This window comes from Lissotriton helveticus, chromosome 4_1 (assembly GCF_964261635.1).
Source record: "Lissotriton helveticus chromosome 4_1, aLisHel1.1, whole genome shotgun sequence".
Taxonomy (NCBI): domain Eukaryota; kingdom Metazoa; phylum Chordata; class Amphibia; order Caudata; family Salamandridae; genus Lissotriton; species Lissotriton helveticus.
This window is the reverse complement of record NC_136063.1, coordinates 823,658,577-823,681,308: the sequence shown is the minus strand read 5'-3', so window position 1 is coordinate 823,681,308 and position 22,732 is coordinate 823,658,577. Positions and strand designations below refer to the sequence as shown.

The following is a 22,732-nucleotide window of genomic DNA, read 5'->3' as shown; positions in this document are numbered from 1 at the left end:
GTAGCCCCTGCTATCGGATAGGGGGTGGGGAGGAATAATAAAAAATATAAAACCACTTACCTCAGAACGCAGCCGCCTGACTCCTACTCCTTTCTGCAGTCCAGCAGCAGAAGGAAGCACCCGGCACACATGCTCCCCATAGCCAATCACAACACTGCAATGCAGCATCGTTATTGATCTTGGCACCGTGGATAAGCACTTAGACTGGAACAGTGTGCATGTTCCTGACCAGGCTGTGTAATGCAGCCTGGTAAGAACATGCAAAGTGCACACAAACTGTTTGGTCGGCCCAAGAGGGCCCGCCAAACAGTTCATGCATACTTTGGTAGCACAAACCACTCCTCCCCTGCTCTGGCCAGCCCCACCCAAAGAGGCAGTTGACTGCATGCAATAGGAAAAGTAAAACAATACCAATACGTTACTGTCATTTTATTTTTCCTTTTTGGCAGAGGGGCAAAGCTCCTCCACCTTAGCGGAGGATCCGCCACTGCGGGTCCCACCACACTGTGGTTCGTGTAATGTAACGCGTGGGTTGTTTTAAACGTCATTCCACCTAGTACTACGGTATCACGATCCTGCACGTGACTGGCAAATTAAAGCAGGATTTGACATGGCAATCACTTCTTGTCCAGATGATTCTTCAAATGACATCTTCACTCGTTTCATCGCACCTGGGACGCATGACGCAGTTCTAAACCGCGAGTCCCTTCCGTTACATCCCAGCATGCAGCTCGGCAAGTGGGGCAACAGAGCAGGCTTAGAACAATTAAAGGCACACTTGGTGAAGCCTTTAAACCAACTCGATGGATCGTATTTCCTGCTGCTTCCAACACAAATGTGAGCTGAATCTCTGCATCCAATTTCTACTCCACCCCATGCCGAATAAATGCCAGCCAGCTTCGAGCAAGCCGTGAGTTCACCAGTCTCGTCAGTCTAGCAGACATACTGCAGTCAGGCCTAGAACATACGGTCAACTGTACTCTCCATCCACCAAGTTATATTTTGTGGCTAAACTAACAAACGTGCTCTTACAAAGAAATGCCAGAACTGCAAACGTCAAATCCAAGCGAGCATTAATGGAGGCAGAAAACAATAGTGCGCATAATTTACTGAGCCATAGCAGGATTATTCACAATATAATCAACCATTTCTACTCGCTATGGATGCCTGGTCCACCACCCTCGATGTCAGCCACCGCATACAACACGCATACTGTTTTTCCATGAATAAAGTTCCGGAGCTTTGCATTAGAATTTCGTAAGTTCAAGAAAAGGGAAGAGGGGAAAAAAAAACTTCAACCGACCCAAAAGTAATTTAAGCTTTTCCACGAACCAAACAATTCGCATACATTTAAAGCGTAAAGTAGACTGGTTACCTCTTTGTTGGGCGATGTGAACGGCGCGCAGTCGGACCTCAGGCTGAGGTACAGACCACAATGCATCGACTATATCTGACCGAGCCCGGCTACAAATAGCACTTCGGATTTCATGCACTGATCACGGTTACGCTTTTAATGCTTGCGTTATGTGGACAACATTCAGCCGTGACGGGGAGGAAAGACATCTGCCCAATGCTTTTAGATATAACTATAAATAAACAGGGCAGGAATGTGTGCGCAACAACAGGGAGAGGCAAATGTGCACTGGCGTGACAATTGGCCTTCCCTCGGCTAGGAAACAAACGTTCACAAAGCCACAGGGTGAAAAAGTCCATATAAACAAGGCAGACGTGAATGCAAAGGGGAGTCTGCCCAGCTAAAATGTAGAATCCGACTTGATGCACCCAGTCATCTCAACTGGAAAACAACTTCCCTACAGTGACTTGCATATCAAGGAACACACGTCACTAAGGGTCTACCTCCCATCACCCTTTATGTTTTGCTAAGAGGTGCTCAAGAACGTTAGTTGCAACAAAAGAAGCAGAGTGGTGTAAAAAAACAAAAAACATTGGACCAAGTGCACGTAGCACTACATAGTGCATAGCCCTAACCTATGTTCAAACTACTACGGTCCCATGAAGTCATAGCACATGTCCTCTGATAAGATTAGCTTTCTTCGGCCTGTCGTTACTATTTTACCATGAATCGGGGCTTTGTAAAGCACCCACTTGGTCCCGGTAGAGGCAGACCCGGATATCCTTGGAAGTATGTGTGCTGCCCTTTCCGAGAGAGACAGAGCAATGACTAAATTATCGAGATCCTCAGCAGTTCCACATCACAGAGGGAGCCCTCGCTTATCTTCCTAACATTTTTTTTTAACTGCCCGACATAGATCGGAGTTAATTCTCAATACCTTCAGCTCCTCATTAAAATGTTGATGATTCCTCAACCTCTGTGAACCAATTTATTGTCGCCATTACTAAATCCTACATTGTACCTGTCCTGATCATATTATTCGGATAAAGACCAAAACACCATCAACTATATATACAGACTCCGCTTTCGGTGAATGACACACACACACACACACACACACACACACACACACACACACACACACACACACACACACACACACACACACACACACACACACACACACACACACACACACACACACACACACACACACACACACACACACACACACACACACACACACACACACACACACACACACACACACACACACACACACACACACACACACACACACACACACACACACACACACACACACACACACACACACACACACACACACACACACACACACACACACACACACACACACACACACACACACACACACACACACACACACACACACACACACACACACACACACACACACACACACACACACACACACACACACACACACACACACACACACACACACACACACACACACACACACACACACACACACACACACACACACACACACACACACACACACACACACACACACACACACACACACACACACACACACACACACACACACACACACACACACACACACACACACACACACACACACACACACACACACACACACACACACACACACACACACACACACACACACACACACACACACACACACACACACACACACACACACACACACACACACACACACACACACACACACACACACACACACACACACACACACACACACACACACACCACACACACACACACACACACACACACACACACACACACACACACACACACACACACACACACACACACACACACACACACACACACACACACACACACACACACACACACACACACACACACACACACACACACACACACACACACACACACACACACACACACACACACACACACACACACACACACACACACACACACACACACACACACACACACACACACACACACACACACACACACACACACACACACACACACACACACACACACACACACACACACACACACACACACACACACACACACACACACACACACACACACACACACACACACACACACACACACACACACACACACACACACACACACACACACACACACACACACACACACACACACACACACACACACACACACACACACACACACACACACACACACACACACACACACACACACACACACACACACACACACACACACACACACACACACACACACACACACACACACACACACACACACACACACACACACACACACACACACACACACACACACACACACACACACACACACACACACACACACACACACACACACACACACACACACACACACACACACACACACACACACACACACACACACACACACACACACACACACACACACACACACACACACACACACACACACACACACACACACACACACACACACACACACACACACACACACACACACACACACACACACACACACACACACACACACACACACACACACACACACACACACACACACACACACACACACACACACACACACACACACACACACACACACACACACACACACACACACACACACACACACACACACACACACACACACACACACACACACACACACACACACACACACACACACACACACACACACACACACACACACACACACACACACACACACACACACACACACACACACACACACACACACACACACACACACACACACACACACACACACACACACACACACACACACACACACACACACACACACACACACACACACACACACACACACACACACACACACACACACACACACACACACACACACACACACACACACACACACACACACACACACACACACACACACACACACACACACACACACACACACACACACACACACACACACACACACACACACACACACACACACACACACACACACACACACACACACACACACACACACACACACACACACACACACACACACACACACACACACACACACACACACACACACACACACACACACACACACACACACACACACACACACACACACACACACACACACACACACACACACACACACACACACACACACACACACACACACACACACACACACACACACACACACACACACACACACACACACACACACACACACACACACACACACACACACACACACACACACACACACACACACACACACACACACACACACACACACACACACACACACACACACACACACACACACACACACACACACACACACACACACACACACACACACACACACACACACACACACACACACACACACACACACACACACACACACACACACACACACACACACACACACACACACACACACACACACACACACACACACACACACACACACACACACACACACACACACACACACACACACACACACACACACACACACACACACACACACACACACACACACACACACTCTTATGGGCTGTATCTCGGTCAATGCAATTGTGACCGTGTACTTTCTGGTCACACCAGGCCATTATCTCAGAACTTTCCTCACTCTATTCACAGCACACTGCAGTACTTGGTGTTGGAATTTTATTTATGGATGGATTATATATTAAAAATATGGTTTCGATTTGCATATGTTTAGCATTTTGTTTTACCTAGGGACCACTGCTGTTTCATAGTAATTACCACCAACTAAGGGCATCCTGGCTCTAGCACAGCAGACTACCAACCTTCAGGATTAAGAAGCGAACAGCCAAAAAGTCTTCAATTTCTTTCTGAAGACAGATTCAGATAATAATAATGCACATTTGTAAAGCACACAATCACCCGTAAGGGTCTCTAGGCGCTGGGGGCCGTCGGGAAGATTAAGCGAGCTATTGCCCAGAGTCACATGGTGCTGGGCTAACCTGCCTCCGGAGCCGGGGATCGAACCCTGATCCCCAGATTCCAGCGTCAGTCGCCCTGGCCGCGGCGCCACACCTCTCCCAGAAGGGACGTCAGGATTCATCTGGAAGTTTATTTCAGAGATTAGGCGCTAGGTAGCTGAAAAAATGCTGCTGTGTTTTGCCATAAACATGCAAAGTGTGGTGCCATGAGAGGAGCGCAGGTATCTTGTTCGTATTTATAGCTTGACCAGGTTACATAAGTATATAGTTCCAGAATTGTGAAGGGCACAATACAGAAAGAAGAACCAGTTGTAGATTTACAAGGGAATGGGGGGTGATAAGGAAATGGAAAACAATTTTGCAAGATAAAATGAGCAGCAATCAATGGACCCAAGTAGGTCATCTAGCCCAAAATGTGCAGTACAAAAGTGTTTTAATGAGACATTGGTCACTATTCATCCTTCCATTTCATTCTTTCGAAATAAGCCAACGAAACCGTTTTTCATATTTGTACCATAATAGGTCTCAGAGTTTATTCAAAATTTTGCAGACGCCCCAATTTAAATACAAACGTTTGGTTTTTATAATTCCCATTTCAGTAATTGTGAAATCCACAGTGCCCCAAAATCTCCTTTGTCCCTCAATCTTTGTAGGTCATCCATGGATTTCCGTGCAACTTCTACTTGTGGCAAATGGGCATCTGATGGAACCTTTAGTGTTCGACCTTTTCCGACCAGGAAAAGATCGAACAACTAATGCTACCCTCCTTCATGTGTTTTACGAAGTTATCCAGCATATCTATGGTTTTGTAAGACACCATAAGTGGTCATGAGAAATGTGTGCATTAATCACATGAAACGGGGATGTAGAGATCGGACATAAAGATTTAATAACCCTGACCAATGTTACATCACAACACCTCAAATAGTATAGATTTTAGTTGAAAGCAACTCCAAAAAGAAAACATAACTAACAGTATACCACCATACACATCCCTAATAACGAAAGGCAATCATATTTTATCAGGAAAGGTTTATTGTTTTAATTTTGTTGCACATTTTTCTCTGGCCTTCGTCAATAAACGGGAATAAAGACCACAGAAAACTGGTGCGGTGTTCTACATTCATAGCGCCCTGGGAGCAGCAGGTATTTGCGCCTCCTTTTTGAGCCCCAGGGGCACGATATCATGGAGGGGGCCACATAGGCGTGCGTGGCTCCTTCAGTAAAATAGATTACGCCTGTGCTAACTAGGAACTGGCACGATCCCAATGGACGTGCCCCCATTTGCATGGGGCATGGCCCACAGCAACTGGGAAGTCTTTGCCATTATTAATAAATTAGGAAACTATAAAACTATATGTTCAGTAAGATATGAGACTTTTCCTGGCACAAGAACAAAATGCCTGTATTTTGAACTTGGTGATGCCAAATTGTATGCATCTCAATCTGCAATAGAATAATAAGCAAACTTGGTAACAAAACTACATTTTTTTTTAAAAGTTGACCAGAATGCCAAATTATGTCTCGAGTGTTGGTCAAAGGTTCTACCCCTATCCCAAAAGCTAGGAACCACTGCTTTTGTGCAGTCTATCGACTGACCATGTGTTGTACCATCTGAAAAAATCTGTTCCCTGTGAGGGACTTCATGTCTTCTCTTTTGGATCGAATGCCTGGCTGGAGAATGTGCTAGCACAAAATGACCCCCACCATAGCGGAGGGTGACAATTGTCCTTTCATACCAGGCTCTGGGGCTCGCATTAGTGACATTGTATTTCTCCTGGATGGATGATGGGTTGTGTGTACACAAGATGTTCGGGATGCCCTCAGCTTAGTCCCAAAAGAACGATTGCCATTGGCGACTCCAGCTGGCGTTGCAGCTCTGTCCCCTGGTTTGTGTTCCTTGGCGCTCCTCCTTTCCATTTACAATCCCTCCACTCAGACCTCGAGTGATTTATCATGTTTGAGTTTTTCTGCCTATCCACATGTGGGTGAGAGAGGAAGTCCTTCGCTCGATATAGTAGCGTAGGTACCTGGTGGGCTAGTGTCTGCAGAATGTGAATGTTAGACTTGAAAGCACAACAAAGGCATATCCAAGGTGCACCTCTACAAGTAACTGATGGAAACAGTCTGCTCCACTACAAACAAGTGACCTCTTAGTGTTTCTGCTTCACTTGTTTTCTCTAGAAAAAAGTCGAAGAAAGGAGCACTTTAAGGATGGAATATAGCCACAAAACAGAGCCCGATAGAGACCCGTTTCGAGGCTCCCTTTAAAAACTGCCGGTGCTTAGCACTGGTGAGACCTGGCCCACCTCAAGCCCTGGGTGAACCAGCAGCTTCAAAAAGCTGGTTTGCCTTTCAATAATTTGATGTTCCCATGGCAGATGTGCGTCTACACTGGATCAACGCATTTTCTGTGATACAACACGCTGTCCAGGTCAGTGCCCTGGACAAATGCTTAACCTCTTCCATGAGGCACGGTTGAGCTGCACTCATGAGGAGCTAAGCTCGTCATGACCGTTGGAACGTTCACACGCGGGGATAATTTCTCCGCTGTGCTGAACGTTCCAAAACGGGTGTGGCTGTGACGAGCAGAGCTAGTCATGAGTGCAGCTGCACTGTGCCACATGACAAGCCGAGCTCGTCACAAGCACAGTGGCGCGCGGCCCCCCTCCCCTCCCCCGCACAGCAGGGAGAAAACACCCCACAGCGAAGGTGTTAAACGTGTGCTGCAGTGCAGAGTGGGCCACGTGTTTTAATGTTCCTTTCCCAATGCCAAGACACTTTCCGAAAGCACAAACACAGCGCCATGCAAAAGCAAAGCGATTTTGCCAACCACTCATTTCAAAAGACAAACTAAGCACATGCAAATTTCTCTTGGTACATGCGGAGGAGCATGGAAGCCTGGTCTGGAAGAGATCTGTCGCAAGCATTTATTGGTGTGTCTGCACTACATACAAGACCTAAAAATTAAGAGATATCGCTGACAACATGGAGAGGATGTAGCCTTACGACTAAAGCGGTCGACCTCGAAGCTAATGAACCGGGTTCAAGTCTCAGCAACCACGCTCAACATCCTGTGATTCTGGGCAAATCACTTAATCTCCAAGTGGCAAAAAAAATGAATGTGTCCTGTAACGAAACTGGTGCTCATGTAAAGCGCTCTGATACCTGATGTCTCGGGTCTAGTTTGTGCTATATAAAACCCTTAAAAAAACAAACAAAAAAAAAAAAAACACACCACACACACACACACACGGAACCGCAGAGCCAGGCTCTACGATTACCAGTGACCCCTCATCACAATTTCTGGCCCATACTGATACTACCACTGGACCTGGGTAAAAGCATTTTAACATCGGATTAACCCGTATTCCAGAGTTTGACATTGTAAAACCCAAAAACCACAGAAAAAAAAGACATAAGAATGCAAAAAACTGTTTAAGCATGGGTTGTAATTAAGAGTGTAAAGGTATGCAATGCATCTGATAATTATCGGACGTGTTAAATAACTCAACATTTGTGATTTCCGGTAGGTCAAACCTGCCGTAATTTAACAGGTAAAAGAATAGGATATTTACCGTAGTATGCGAGTGTTGGTGCGTTAAACACCAAAATCCGCATTTTAATCCCCATAAACCCATAATAGGTGTTATTTATCGCACCCAATGATTAACGAACCCCGTGGGATCGATATTTATCAGGGGCAATAAATAACACCCCAGCTTGTAATCAGGGCCATAGTTGGACAGTTCAGGGTGTTCTAATTCACCAGGCTATGAAAGTCCCAGCTTCCCTACTCCGCAGCAGAGCTTACAAAAACAGGCGAGTATAAGTGCCAGAGGTTTTGTTGAGCGCTTAAAGACTATACTAAGTGTCCTTTTATAAATGGAGGATGTCAGGTTTAAACTAAATTTAAACAGCTGAGGCTCATTTTAGGCATGCAAGACCTATTGCTATTAATCCTTTAAAATATACTATACGGGCTTTGTCCAGGCCTTTAAGAGTATTAACTCTTACCTTATGCCATGGGCTATTTGGTAGTTCCTATGGAGAGCTTGCATCATAGTTCAATGGAGAATACTTGAATTTGGCGGGGATAAAACTGGACTATATGAAATCGAGACTGCCCTCTACACTTCTTGTAATATTTGAGGAAACCCTAGAGTCATAAGCAAATTAGGTCATCAAATTTGGTGTGTCCTAACGCCTTTGTTCAGGCTTTAGAAACAGAAAACAGACATACTAGATGTTAACATGTTCCTCAGTGCCCTTTAACAGCAGAAGAATAGGCACACCTTGGACTGTAGGCTTCGAAGGGACAACATGAGCGCCAGGATTTCAATTCGGGTGCACCATACCTCCCTACTGCAATGTGTCACAAAAGCTGTGTTGCAGGCAGGCAGACAGTCCTGACGACAGGCGTTCACAACTTACTGCTGACCACCTCGAATCTCCCTCTGGAATTCAAGTTATTTGCAAGCTACTTGGGGGAAGTTCACAACTACCAAATGGCCGCCTCAATTTCCAGTGAAATATCTTACAGTGCACCACACAAAAGAAACCGGTTTGGTGGTCAGTCAGCCTATCCTAAATAGTTTCTGCGAGAGATCACCAAAAAAAATGCAGTCACGTCATGCAACTAACTACACGCAGTCACTCAATTGGTTTGTCTAGATCTGTGGCTCCCATGAGAACGGACAAGGAATTTATCACAAAGAAATGTTCAATCACGGTTGACTCCATACGGAGCAGGCAGGCTTCAGACTGCTCTCTGCAGCCATCAATTCACTTCAACTGGAGGCCCCACACAGGGTAGCTTGTGAAGTGGATGCTTCATTCAGGACCTTATAACCCTGGTGCAATCGCTGGTCCTCTCCAGACTAGACTACTGCAATTCTCTTCTTACTGGCCTCCCCAAATCTCACCTGTCCCCACTTAAGTCTGTTTTCCATTCAGCAGCTCGCTTCATTTATGGGGCCAAAAGAAGCGATCACATCACACCGATGTTAACCACCCTTCGCTGGCTTCCCTTCGAGGCTAGAGCTATCTACAAGACCGCTTGTATCACCCACAAAGCCTTGCACTCCTCCTCTCTTCGCTACCTGGCGAATAAACTGAAACTCTCTGGAGGCTCTAGACCTTCACGCAATGCGGAGAATCTACTGCTTGAACCTCCCACTTTCAAGAAGGAGAGAACAATGGCCCAATCCTTTTCAGGCAACGCAGTGAGAATCTGGAACTCCCTTCCGCCTCAGCTCCGGACCACCGCCTCCTCCCAGGCCTTCAAAAAGGACCTCAAAGCTCTCCTCTTCCAGAGACACCTCCAAAAGTAATTCACGTCCTCTTGCTTTTGGAGGAAGACTTCCCACTACTGATAACTTCCACGACCATGGAAGTGCCTTCCCAGGATATTCCTGGGGTTGGAGTGTCTGCCTCTTTGGAGTATTTTCCTTGTACTTGTGTTTGGTGCCCGTGTGTAACATGCACACACCACTTTGCCCTTGTAATACACGGTTTGCTACCTCTCACATGTTTATACCTTTGATACTTGCACAAGTGCCACCTTTGCCTACATAACGCTTGTTCTTGTGCGCGAGTGTCTAGCGCCTTTTGCAGTATTATACCTCAAATGATACTTTGTTTTCTCTTGTAACCGCACACCTGTCACTTTTTCCTCTTGTGCACTTTTACTACCTCATGTATTTTTGGCTGCTCACAATTATTACTACCTCATGTATTCGGTTTGCTCACAATTGTCATTTTTACCTTTACTACCTCATGTATTTTTGGTTGCTCACAATTTTTACTACCTCATGTATTTTGTTTGATCACAAATGTCACCATTACCTTATGTAACGTAACGTATGCTTTTGTAATGTTTCTCAGTATGTTTCATTTCTGTTCCTTTTGTGAAGCGCTCTGACACCTTCGGGTAAAGTCCGCGCTATATAAAAATGCATAAATAAATAAATAAAAATTAAAAATCCGGTGAACCTTCAAGGTTACATTCTGCTGCATCGCAGACTTCACTTATTTATAAAATATGTCCTCTAAGAGTTTGAAACCGCTCTACTTGTGCAATTCCGAATTCCTGCCTCCATGAACGTTTCAATATAACGGGTAACTTACCCTAAAATCATGTTTTTACACAACACAAAAGCCTTTAAACTCATGCCTTTCCAGGAAATAACGAGACTACACCAAAGAATCTGACCTCAATCACTTGATAAATATGAGGATTTGAATGTGTCTGAAGGAAGATCAATACGATTTTAGGGAATTCTTATCAACAGAAGTAGACGTTGGCAGCAAATCTCAAACTAAAACCATAGTTTGGGCTCTGTATTGTGCTCATTTGTGTCACTGACACCTTTCACATCAAAGGCTGAAGTCACTATTGTAACAAAGAAAAATGTAAAAAAAACACCCACAAAACGACTCTAAACAAAATGCGATACAGATCACAGCAACTGGTCACCACACCCAGCATTCACGGGATGAGTGTACCCTCATGCACATCCTGTTTTAGAGAGCTACAAATGGGCTGAGAAATAGGTTGACAACTTGAATCACGCAAAAGTGCTGCCAGTCCCACATCAATGCTACTTTATCCGAAAGGCTGAACAGCATAGCCAATAGTGAGCATACATACCATATAGCAGTTCAGCAAAAATACAACTATAAGAGCTAGTAAAACATTAGCATGTGTTCATACAACACACAACTTTTCCAAGCACAATATCTATATATTTTTTTGTTTAAACTTTGAGTTTCAGGCAATAAAAAAAAAAATCACACAGTACAAACCCTACACTTCTGTAAGAGTAAACCGGGCCCTCCCCTAGACCACCCAGCCACCCTGCAACATTGCACTTCAGAGCAAGAGTTAGTCTGTGTGGCGAATGTCCAAATTGGCTAGGTGGGGTGAAGGCCCCTGTGAGATACGCTGTGTAGAAACTCAAATGAACAAAAGGAAAAAAAAAAAAAAACTTTACCTCCCCTCACCCCCCCCCCCCTCCCCCGAACCGGTGTGCCATGATCATATAGATTTCCTTCAGCACCTGCGAGGTTTGAGGTGTAGCTATTCTTCAGAGGTGTCCCCTGGTAACGAGGTGTCGGTAAGTTGCAGGAGGCGGAGACATTCCGGGCATGTGATTTCGTTAAATTTCAGTGCCATTAGAGAAATTAACGGGTGCCATATAGTGTTAAAGGAGGACACAGACTGGGTGAGGTTAGCTTGTATACGCTCCATACCAACTATGTACCATAGCTTGTGTAGCCACCCCGTGTGTGTAGGGCAAGTCTGTGTACCCCACAACGATAGGATGTGTTGAACAGCTGCCCCCATTGCCAGTCCCATTTGTCTCCCCCTAACTGATTTCAGTGGAAACGTAAGTGCGTTTGGGTAGCCCCAAGTGCGGATAGGCTGGAAAACGAGGTATTTCGGTGTCAAATTGTTTATCGATGTCGTTAAGAACCTTCGTCCAGAATCACGTCACTTCCCGGCATTCCCAGAGATGAGTTAATGTGCCCTCCCAGTCACAACCCCTCCAGCAAGTAGGACTGCGGTTAGGATTACCCCTATTCAGTAAGACTCGCGTTAGGTACCAATAGGTTGCAACTTTGACCGCTCCTTCTGTACTCGAAGTGTTCCTGGCGGTATGGTTTGCCCTATAATATATGGCTTGCCATTCCTTTTCAGAAAGGGCTCTCCCTAGCTCTTTCTTCCAGCGTTTTTGCCTGGCTGATGTCCGCGTGGGAGTTGGCGGGCAGAGCATCCGGTAGAGTTCGGTGATCAGCTTTCGGACCGACTGCTTGTTAACAAGCCATTTCTCATAAGGCGTCGGTTTTCTACTTACATGTGGACGTATCTCTGGCTGCATCAACCAATGTCTAATCTGAAAGTACTGGAATAGTTTCGGGTCGGCAATGTCGTATAGCTGGGAGAGATCGGAGAACTTGAGGAACCCCTAGGTCAAATAAATGGCCCGCAGATTTGCACTCTGTGTTGCGCCATTGCGGAACGCTTGTCTTTCCAACCCAGGCACAAATTCAGGGTTGTGAGCAGTGATGGTAAGGAGGTAAGCTCCCTCTTTGTCGCTACCGTATCCCATACTCTCATCACTATGCGAGGGATGGGGGACCTGTGAAGGTATTTCGGCCTGTCAGAGCGCCTCAGGAAGGGTATCCTCCAGAAGGCGGCCTGTGCCATCGCCTGGTCTTGAAAGAGCCACCTCTTCTCCGATTCGGGCCGGCTCCATTCCACTAAGTATAGAAGCTGAGCTGCTTGAAAATATTTCAATATGTTGGGGATCCCTAGCCCTCACTCATCTGGGGCCCGGTAGGAGAGATCCCTGCACATCCGCAGTCTCTTCCAGCCCATATGAATTGTTGTATTGAGTCTTGTAGCTTGCGAATGATTCCCTTGGGGTGCCTGACTTGGATGGTTTGGAATATATACAGTATTTTAGGTAAGATGGACATCTTTACCGCCGCAATGCGGCCAAGTAGTGATAGTGGTTGTTGCAGCCAACGTCTCAGATCTACATGTATTAGGGAGGTGAGCTTCGCTTAGTTCAGGGTGACCGTCTGCTCTGAAGACGGGGTTAGAACAATCCCCAAGTATGGAATAGAGGCCAATGCCAAAGTCTGCGAACGTTTGGTCTAGATAACCCCAGACCACCCTATTGAACGCCTTTTCAGCTTTTAATCGACAATAGCATGGCGCCCAGCCCATGGTAGTGAGCCTTGTCGATTAGATGCAGGAAGAGTTTAGTGTTGTCACTGCATTGCCGGTTTGGGATAAACCCAGATTGATCTGGCTCGATGATGCCAGGCAGTCGTGGACCTAATCTAGCTGCGAGGACCACTGTAAAAACTTTTAAATCTAGGTTAAGGGGGGAAATTGGTCCATAAGCGGCACACTGGGTGCCAGCTTTCCCTGGTTGGGCAATACAATTATGTCCGCGGGTATGGAGCCTGGTCCTTGAAAGGAGTTAAAAAGTCGGGGGGTTAGAATTGGTGCCAGGAGCGGGCAGAAGGACTTATAAAAACCGTCTGAGAAGCCATCGGGCCCAGGAGCTTTTAGGGGTTTGAGTCGGGGGGATCTCTCCAATCACTTCTTCTATTTTAATAGGTGCATCTAGGGCAGCAGCACCGGTTGTGTTAAGAGCAGTTGTCGCCGTGTGTCGGAGGTAGGACTCTCCGTCCTAGTCGTCATTCAAGTCTTTGCTATAGAGGGTCGCGTAGAACTCCCTGAAAGTCTCCGCAATTAAGTAATCGTTTTCCACCTTTCCCCCCCCCCCCCCTGTGTGTTGTGGAGAGCCGTAATTTTAGATCGTTGAACTCGAGCTCTGAGTTTGCTTGCGATGAGACGCCCTGTTTTGTCTCCTCCCAAGTAATCTGTGTGCTTGAGCCGCAGGGCTGCATACTCAGCCCGGTCAATTTCTAGGCCTGCAAGCTGTGCCCTTGCAGCCTTTAATTGCCACCATATCCTAGGAGCACCCGTGCAGCTATGCACTCTCTCTAGTTCTACTACCTTGGCTGCAAGTGCTTCTCGTTCTTTTCGCTCTTTGGTTTCTGCTGCTGATATTGCTATTAGTTCTCCCCTCACCACCGCTTTAGGAGCCCCCACTGCGCGGTCAGAGGTGTATCAGCCTTGCCGGTAGTCAGTGATGCTTTTGTTTAGCTGTTGGGTCACCCGCTTCCTTTGTAAAAGGGACTCCCGCGGTCTCCACCTCCCCCTGGATGTTTTAGTGTGGTGTACTGTGAGGGTCACGGACACAGCGTCATGGTCAGAGTGCGGCTGGGATAATATCCACCTTGTCTACTAGTGTATTGAATTCAGAGGATCCAATCAAGTGATCCAGGCTGGCATACGTGTTGTGCACATGTGAGTAGAAGGAGTATTGTGTGCTCTGGGGGTGGGCCTCCCGCCAAAGATCCAACAGTCCCCTACGTCTCATCCAAAGCCTCCCCTCAGCCGATATCGCTTCTGTGGAGCCATAGCGGTGGCCTGACCGGTCTATGTCTGGATCCATGACCAGATTGAGATCACCTCCCACGAGGACGTGCCTATCTCAAGGTCACAGAACCTCAAACAGAGCTCCCTTAAGAAAGGGTTCCTGACCGGTGTTAGGGACATAGAGGGATCGGATCCTATAACCAGCGAGGTGCTCCCCACCTTCACCGTGTGCGCCAGTAGTCTGCCCTTAATCTCCGCCACCCTGTCGCCCACTGTGCCCTGGAAGTGCCTAGCAAACAGTAAAGCTACCCCCGCTTTCTTATCAGTAGACGAGGAGTAAAACTGCTGGGGGAAGCAGAGATCGCATTCTACGCCAGTCTCTGGGTAGGAGATGCTTTTCTTGCAGGCGACAGAGCGAAGCGCCCCAATTCTTTAGGTATGACAGGATGGCTAGTCTTTTAATGGGGGTTTTTAGCCCCTTCACATTGAGGGCGATAACTTTGGTAGTATGTTTTGACATTGTTTCCTGGTGGAGTGATTCACTGTTGTCGTTGGGAGATCTGCCCATGCTAAATGCCCCTCGCGGGAGCTCTCCCTGGAAAGCACACCGGTTCCTCCCTCCCCCTCTTCCCCCGAAACCCCAACAGCCCTATTCTACCCTCATCCCCCACCCTCCAGTTGTCCCCCCCTTCCCCTCTCCCTAACCCCAACTGAACATTCCCAACAGGTTACCAGTGTCCAATGCCGCTCCATTTAAAGATTAGGCAAAAGGGGTGGCCCCAGGAGTACGGCACTCCTTTGTCTTTTAGGTAAGTGGTCACTTCCTTGAATGCTTTCCTTTTCTGCAGAGTGATGGTGGCCAAATCTTGATAAAGGGCTACGGGATGACCCTGGTATTTGAGAGGTTGTTGCAGCCTTGCCTCCCGCAATATGCGTTCCTTCAATGGAAGTATGATAGGAAGGCCAGAATGTCTGGCGGCGGAGCCGGCACTCGCCTCCCGGCTCCCACTCAGTGTGCTCTATCGATGCGGATCTCGAAATCAGAGGACTCACCCAGGATCTCCCCGAAGAGGCTCTGGAGTTATCCGGCCACGTCCGCCCCCTCTTCTTGCAGCGGGACCCCCCCCCTACGCGGATGTTATTGCGGCGCAACAGATTCACCAGGTCCTCTGTAGGAGCCTGTAAGTCCACTTGCTGATCCTTCGGGCGGATGATTTCTTGAAGTAGGAACTTCACCTCTTGATTTTTGGACTGTTCACGATTCTCAATGGCCGCCACGCGCTCCTCCAGCTCGTCGACATCACGGCGTATTTCTCTTACTTTGCCTGCCACCTCCTGCTTAATCATCTGGAAGTCGTACCTGAGCGTGTTAAAAAGCATTCCCAGAAAGGCCTTGGTGATGGGTGTGTAATTTTGCTCTTGGTCAGAGTGTGTTGGGGACAATGAAGAGGCAAGTCCCCCTTTGTCCCCAGTTGTGGGGCCCTTGGTGAGCATTTCTCAGAGTGACCTCCCCCCCTTCTTCCTCATTGTGGCCATCGTGGGCTTCTCACTAGTCCTTTGATCTTCAGTTGCACTCTTGTGTAGAGGTTGCTAGGGGGTCCAAATGACATCTGGGTGGAGTGAGATCGCTTGTCCCCAACCGGCGCCAGTCTTATAGTCGTCCTATGGGTTCACTGTCTCTTGGATGCTTAACAGTGGGATCCTCTCTGGGCCCTCGCATGCTGGACTGTTGTGCGGGAGGCATAGGAGCGTGCTGCCCTTCCCAGAGGCTTTGGTGATAATTCCATGTGTGCCTGCCACGGTACGTGAACCTCCTGATCTGACTGCTTACCGAACCCTCTCAACTACGGCCCTCCAGGTACTGAGTCGCCACCAATGTCTGCTTGGGTGTCGTGGTAGGCCGCAGGCGAACAGTTAGTCTGTGTAGTTGTCTGTCCCGTTGTTGGGGATTGTGAAATACACCCAGACAAGAGCCCCCAGTGCGATCTCTGTACCTTGCAGTCGACCTCAGGCATGGAGCCCTCGCTGTTGTGTATCTGGTTTTGTTGGCTGTCTCTCTCCGCCGTCAGGATGTGTGGGTTCACTAGGTAGCTGTGCCCTGTACGCGGAGAGTTCCTCGCCGGGGAACTCTGGCACGGCCCGCTTCACGTGTGGGCCTCTCCCTGCGTCTAGGCTGTCTGTTGTGGTTGACCCTTAATGCCAGACCCACCACCTGAGGTCTGTAGGCAATGAGCGCTCCCCCAGGGTGAGTGCTGTAACGGGCAGAGCCCCGCCTGGGCCCCTGGGTCAAGTTCCTGCCCGTGAAGGCACCCCAACGTGCTTTGTATTTTGCGCCTTTTCTCGGTGGGGGGGTCCACAAGTTTTTGCTCACCGCTACTCCGTATGGGGTGACGATGTTGCAGGTCGAGCTCTCTCTCCGCTCCCAATCATGTTGCTATCCACAGCGCCTAACTCTTGTCCCGCTGCCTTGTGGCCGTTTCGCTCACCGTAGTCGACGGCCTCCAGCACTCGCTTGTGTAGGCCCCATGCTGCGGTCTCGATTTCCACGTCTTGGCCCGCCGTCACCCATACACCTTCTTAGCGTAGCCAGAGCTCGCCTCCACTCACGGCCGCACGCCTTTTCAAGTCTGCAAGCGCCCCCACTGGAGGCTGCCCTTGGTCCAGCAGTGTCTAGTCAACGCTAGGGTCTGGAGGCCGTTGCCATCGGCCTAGTTTCGCTGTGTTGACTTCCTGGGCGACATTTGCTGGTGGAGAGTGTCAGGCCCGCAGAAGTGCCACCGCAGCATCCTCACGCTGACAAAACTGCTCCCCAAGTTGTCACTCCGTTTTCCCAAGCTGTGCCCCTTTTTTGGGTGCTCAGTTGGGGATCTTGCCATCAAAGTAACCGGGAAAGGGGACTTGTAGCGGGGAGCCTCCGGGAGTTGCATCCGATAAGGTTGCCATCTTGGCCACGCCCCAGCAATATCTATATTTTTAAGGAAAGGATGCTTAATTGTAAAGCAGTTCAACCTGCATAGGAATATCTAGCAGACATTGAGTAAAAAAAAAAAACTACACTGCCAAATAATGGGTTATGGGTGTTTGGTTCCCAACTATGGGTAGAACCGTTGACCACTGTTTAGGTCTCGCCTGAGCCAGCACATGCGCTGTGAGCCAGCACATGTGCTGCCCTGCGAGACATTTAGTAAGTGGGGTTAAAAAGTGCTACCACAGGCTTTTGCTGGCCTCAAGCTTGCGGTTACACGCAGGCGCCATTTGTCTTTCCGCCAACACAGGTCATTAAGTGCATCGCGATCACTTTCACGGCCAATGCTTGTTCTTTGTATTTACTGAGCCAGCTAGTTTTCCGTTTGCATACACACATTACCTTATTAACAGTACCGGCGCATGCATTTCAAAACACAAATCAACTCCACCTGCAAGACCTCAAACTTACAAGGCAGACTGCATCAGGACTGTATGAACATGGTAACAGTTATGGTTTGCTCTTTTAGAATACCCCTATATGGATACTTGTATTTACGTCTTTTTACAGTGTTTTTATGATTTATCTCTCCTTTGTACAGCTCGACCGCGACTTGACTGCGTCCACACTATCTAAAACAAATCTCAATACAGAAAATACAATTCAAGCATAAGGCAGTTTATTTGGAACGGAGCTACCAAATTTCCCCAACGCCATGTGTGTACCCTTAGCTCAACTCTAGCTTTTTATAATCTACACTCACAAAGTGAAAAACGAAACTTCAATTCACACAATCGTTCCCATCTGTGGCTCTTGGGAGCAGGAAATAGCATGCACACAAGGGGGAGGGAAGGGGTGTCAGAGGGGCGTGACACCGCAGCGCAGAGGCCCAAGTACTGCTGCCTGCAGAAGGATGCTCACTCCAGCTCCCACGTGCTGCAGACAAATCCAGTCTCTCTGGTTCGGAGGTTGCCACGTGCGATGTTTTTTCCAAGCCAGTCTGTCCTTTCCCTCAGATACAGTTGATTTTAGTCCAAATGCCGAAGCTGGAATTAAAAGCCAGGCTTTCTAATACTGCCACCCTGCTAGTGTCTTAGTGTTGGGCACATTGGTGATAGTCTGGTTTTGGGGGTCGTTTAGGTTAAAGTGGACAATACTGATGTGTGTCAGACGACTATTGGTGCCATTACATTATTAATGGGTTTGTGCGGGGCCAAGTCTGAAGAATGGTGCCAGTTTGTGTTGGAGTTGAATGCCTGTGTAACGGATTTCGGGAGCTCAGTAGTACAAGGACACAGACTACAGCCGTACTGCCAGCTGTAAAGTGTGTGCTTTTAAAAGACAGGTATGAAAACAAGCATTTGCAATGCAAAGGGTCTCACATTTACGAGTTTAAGCAATTGGCTATGTAAATAACAATGCCTTTTATTTAGGTTTTAAAAACGGAAACAAAAATAAAAGGCAGTCATTTACAATGTCAATAACTCAAACTCACGTAAACGCGAGACCTATTGCATTGCAAATGCTTGTTTTGATCAGCATGTCGTTTAACCATCTTTAGAAAGTCTTCTGTTCCCTGTGAGGGACTCCACATCTTTTGGATCGAATGCCTGGCTGAAAAATGTGCTACCATAAAATGTATCCCAACCCTAGCAGGGGGATGCAATTTCTTTGCACCAGGGAGACTGCAGGCTTTTCCTGTATCCGAGGTACACAAGCCTAGACCCTGCATTTCTCCTGCATGGATGCTGGGGTGTTCTTGTGTGTAAGGTTTGGGCAGGCCTCAGCACGGACCCAAAAGCGTGTCACTGCTTACACTTCAACTCTTGCCTCTTATTTGTGCTCCTCGACATGCCTCTATTCCATGTATGAAATCCCCCAGTCAGGTCTTGGACTGTTTACCATGTTCAAATCAGAGGCCATCTTTGGACATTAGATCATAGAGCTTTATGGCCAAAGTGAAATAGGTTTACCCAAAGGTTTGGGAATCACATCCTTTTCACTTACAGGCACTTTTTTCTTCAGCACGTTACACATTTTTATTTCTCCAGTTGTAATATTTGTAGACGCCAGTTTTTGAAAATGCAAGCTCCGACTACACATTCACCGTTATTTTATATTTTCATGTATTACAATGCACTTTAGTTCCTAAACCAACATCACTCTGCAAGCACAAGCCCGATTACCACTCTTCGAGCCAAGGCCAAAAGCCAGGACGCCAGATTAGGACTGCAGTCGGACTCATGTCCACCTGCCACCCTATCGAACAAACAGGACTACCTGACATGCTGACGGCGGTTCCATCAACCTCATTAGAATGCGACGCCCACAAGGCAGTAGCACAGTCGATCTCCTGTATTGAGGCAGGTGCTGAGGAACACGCTGCAGTACAACAAATAGACAGGGAACATATCCCTGCACCATGTGGCAGGAACCGCCTGGTGCCTGCCACGTAGTGCTGGAATATGTAGGGGTCACCATATGTGCACCCACAATCAAGGTTGAGGGGGGAAAGAGGGCCCACTACATGTCCCCAATGTCCCTTTCCATGGCGGTGGAACTGCCATTGAAAGGCTGGCAAGGAGGGACATCGTAATACCTACGGCAGTGCCTGGTAGGTACCGTCACCATTGCAGAGATTGCGAGGCCCTCGGATGCACCGGCAAGCTCAAGGAGCCAGTCAGATGCATGGCAGTCGGCATTTCAGACCGCCATCACACCGCCCGCCATTGTAATATGGCAGGCGGGAAACATGTCTCCGATGGCGGTGAAACCAACATTGCCTGCAAAGCCACCATGCATGGAATGGCTGCTACCACATCTGTGGCCAAGCTTACGAGATGCACAATTGAAGACACCGATCATACAGCTCAAAACTAAAGGGGGGGGGGCTGACCTGTGACAGCTATGCTTAGGGAAGGCCTTTAGATGTTGGGATGCCGCTGACAACAGAACATACAATTTGGAGGGGGCGAAGTAAACTAACGAGGCAAACTTCTTTGGCATGCAAAAAGGAATTGGCATCAAGGATAGTGCCCACTTTCATTAGTCCAGACAGCTTGTGGGCCACGACTGGGACCGCCGTGGCCATCACATTTGCAGACTACTACAGATTTCTATACACCACAATTTTGTTAGGTGAGAGACTTAAAAAAAAGTAGCCTTGCGCCACTGCCAAGGGGCGTTTTCACCTGTTTGCCCATTTGTGCCCAGCACAGGCACTCATGATCTCTGCAGCAAGTCAGTGCGCAAGAGCTTGGGATACTACAAGGGGTGGTTTAGCCGAGGGTCGGTCATAGAAGGGAAACATCCTTTACAACGAAACTTTTACAACGCAGTTCTTTTACAACGCAGGTTTTACAACAAAAACCATTACAACGCATTGCGCTGGGGGTCGCTCTAGGATAGGGAATAGATTTAATTTACTATCCAACACCTTCCCTAGTGTCCACGGGGACTGGAGTTGGAATAGTAAATTAAACTATTCGCTATCCAGCACCCCAAAGCGCTATGCGTTGTAAAGGTTTGCGTTGTATCAGCATGCGTGGTAAAAGCCTGCGTTGTAACGTCATACATCTGTCATAGAAGGGCTGAGTTCAGTGAAATGTCCCGGGATTATGGCTATAGAGAGAGTTTATAGCAGGGTCTTCATGTTAGGGCGCCGATGAAGGAGTTTAAGGTTGAGTCCTGACTCTGGGATGCAGATGCTCGATTTTTGGGCTGGGTATTCTTGAGTATGGGGTGCAAAGTCCTGAGTTTAGCGCATACTCCACTCCCCTGATTCCTACGCAGAAAAATCTACACCCACCCTCTGTTCGGAAGTCCTGAATGTTGGAATTCGACCATATGGGACAATTCGCAGCAACGGACTCAATGATCTTTTGGCTGCAGTTAATGTCTGATAACGTCTAGTTGAGCCCTTGAGCGAGAACAGCAGAGATTAGAAGGAGTATCGGGGCTCTAATCCCAGCTCACCATTAGCCATGTGCTGTGATCATGGACACAACCGCATATTTTATGCAATATTCACAGCAAGATGAAATTGGACAAATGTCATAGAACCTTCACGAGCACTGTAGCGCCTGAAAGGGTGCATTGTGCGTGTGCCCAATCACGCTTTCAAACATCTGTCCCCCTTATTTCATGCCTTCCACCGCTCTTGGGGCTCTGGGCTGCCAGCACTTGCCTTTCGTGGAACCGGAATGAAGGGTGACAATAACACATAGCGCTCACAGCTGCAGCCCAGCGCAGTAAATAGCGGCCTTCATTATCGTCATCAACGGCACTCTTTTTTAGCAACTTCGAAAGAGTTCAAATCTGAGTTGGCACTGCTGGGATCAGTGGTTAGGTAAAGAGGTCTGTGCCGCACGGATAATAACCCACAAAGCTATCTCCTTGGAATTACGGTGCTTTACACAGCCTATAAATGTGTAGGGG

General features: G+C 47.8%; 1 protein-coding gene across 2 annotated transcripts in view; it reads right to left on the bottom strand.

The window, feature by feature from the left end:
* The window catches only part of MYL12B (myosin light chain 12B), a 40,902-nt gene that overhangs the window by 11,361 nt on the left and 6,809 nt on the right, over positions 1 to 22,732 (bottom strand). Inside the window, exon 1 of one of the 2 annotated variants that reach the window (XM_078687474.1) lies at positions 1,376 to 1,512. The exons of the other annotated variant lie outside the window; for it this stretch is intronic. The gene's annotated coding sequence lies outside the window, so the exon portion shown is untranslated. Of the gene's footprint in view, positions 1 to 1,375; positions 1,513 to 22,732 lie in introns of those variants that run through there. 2 annotated transcript variants of the gene reach the window in all.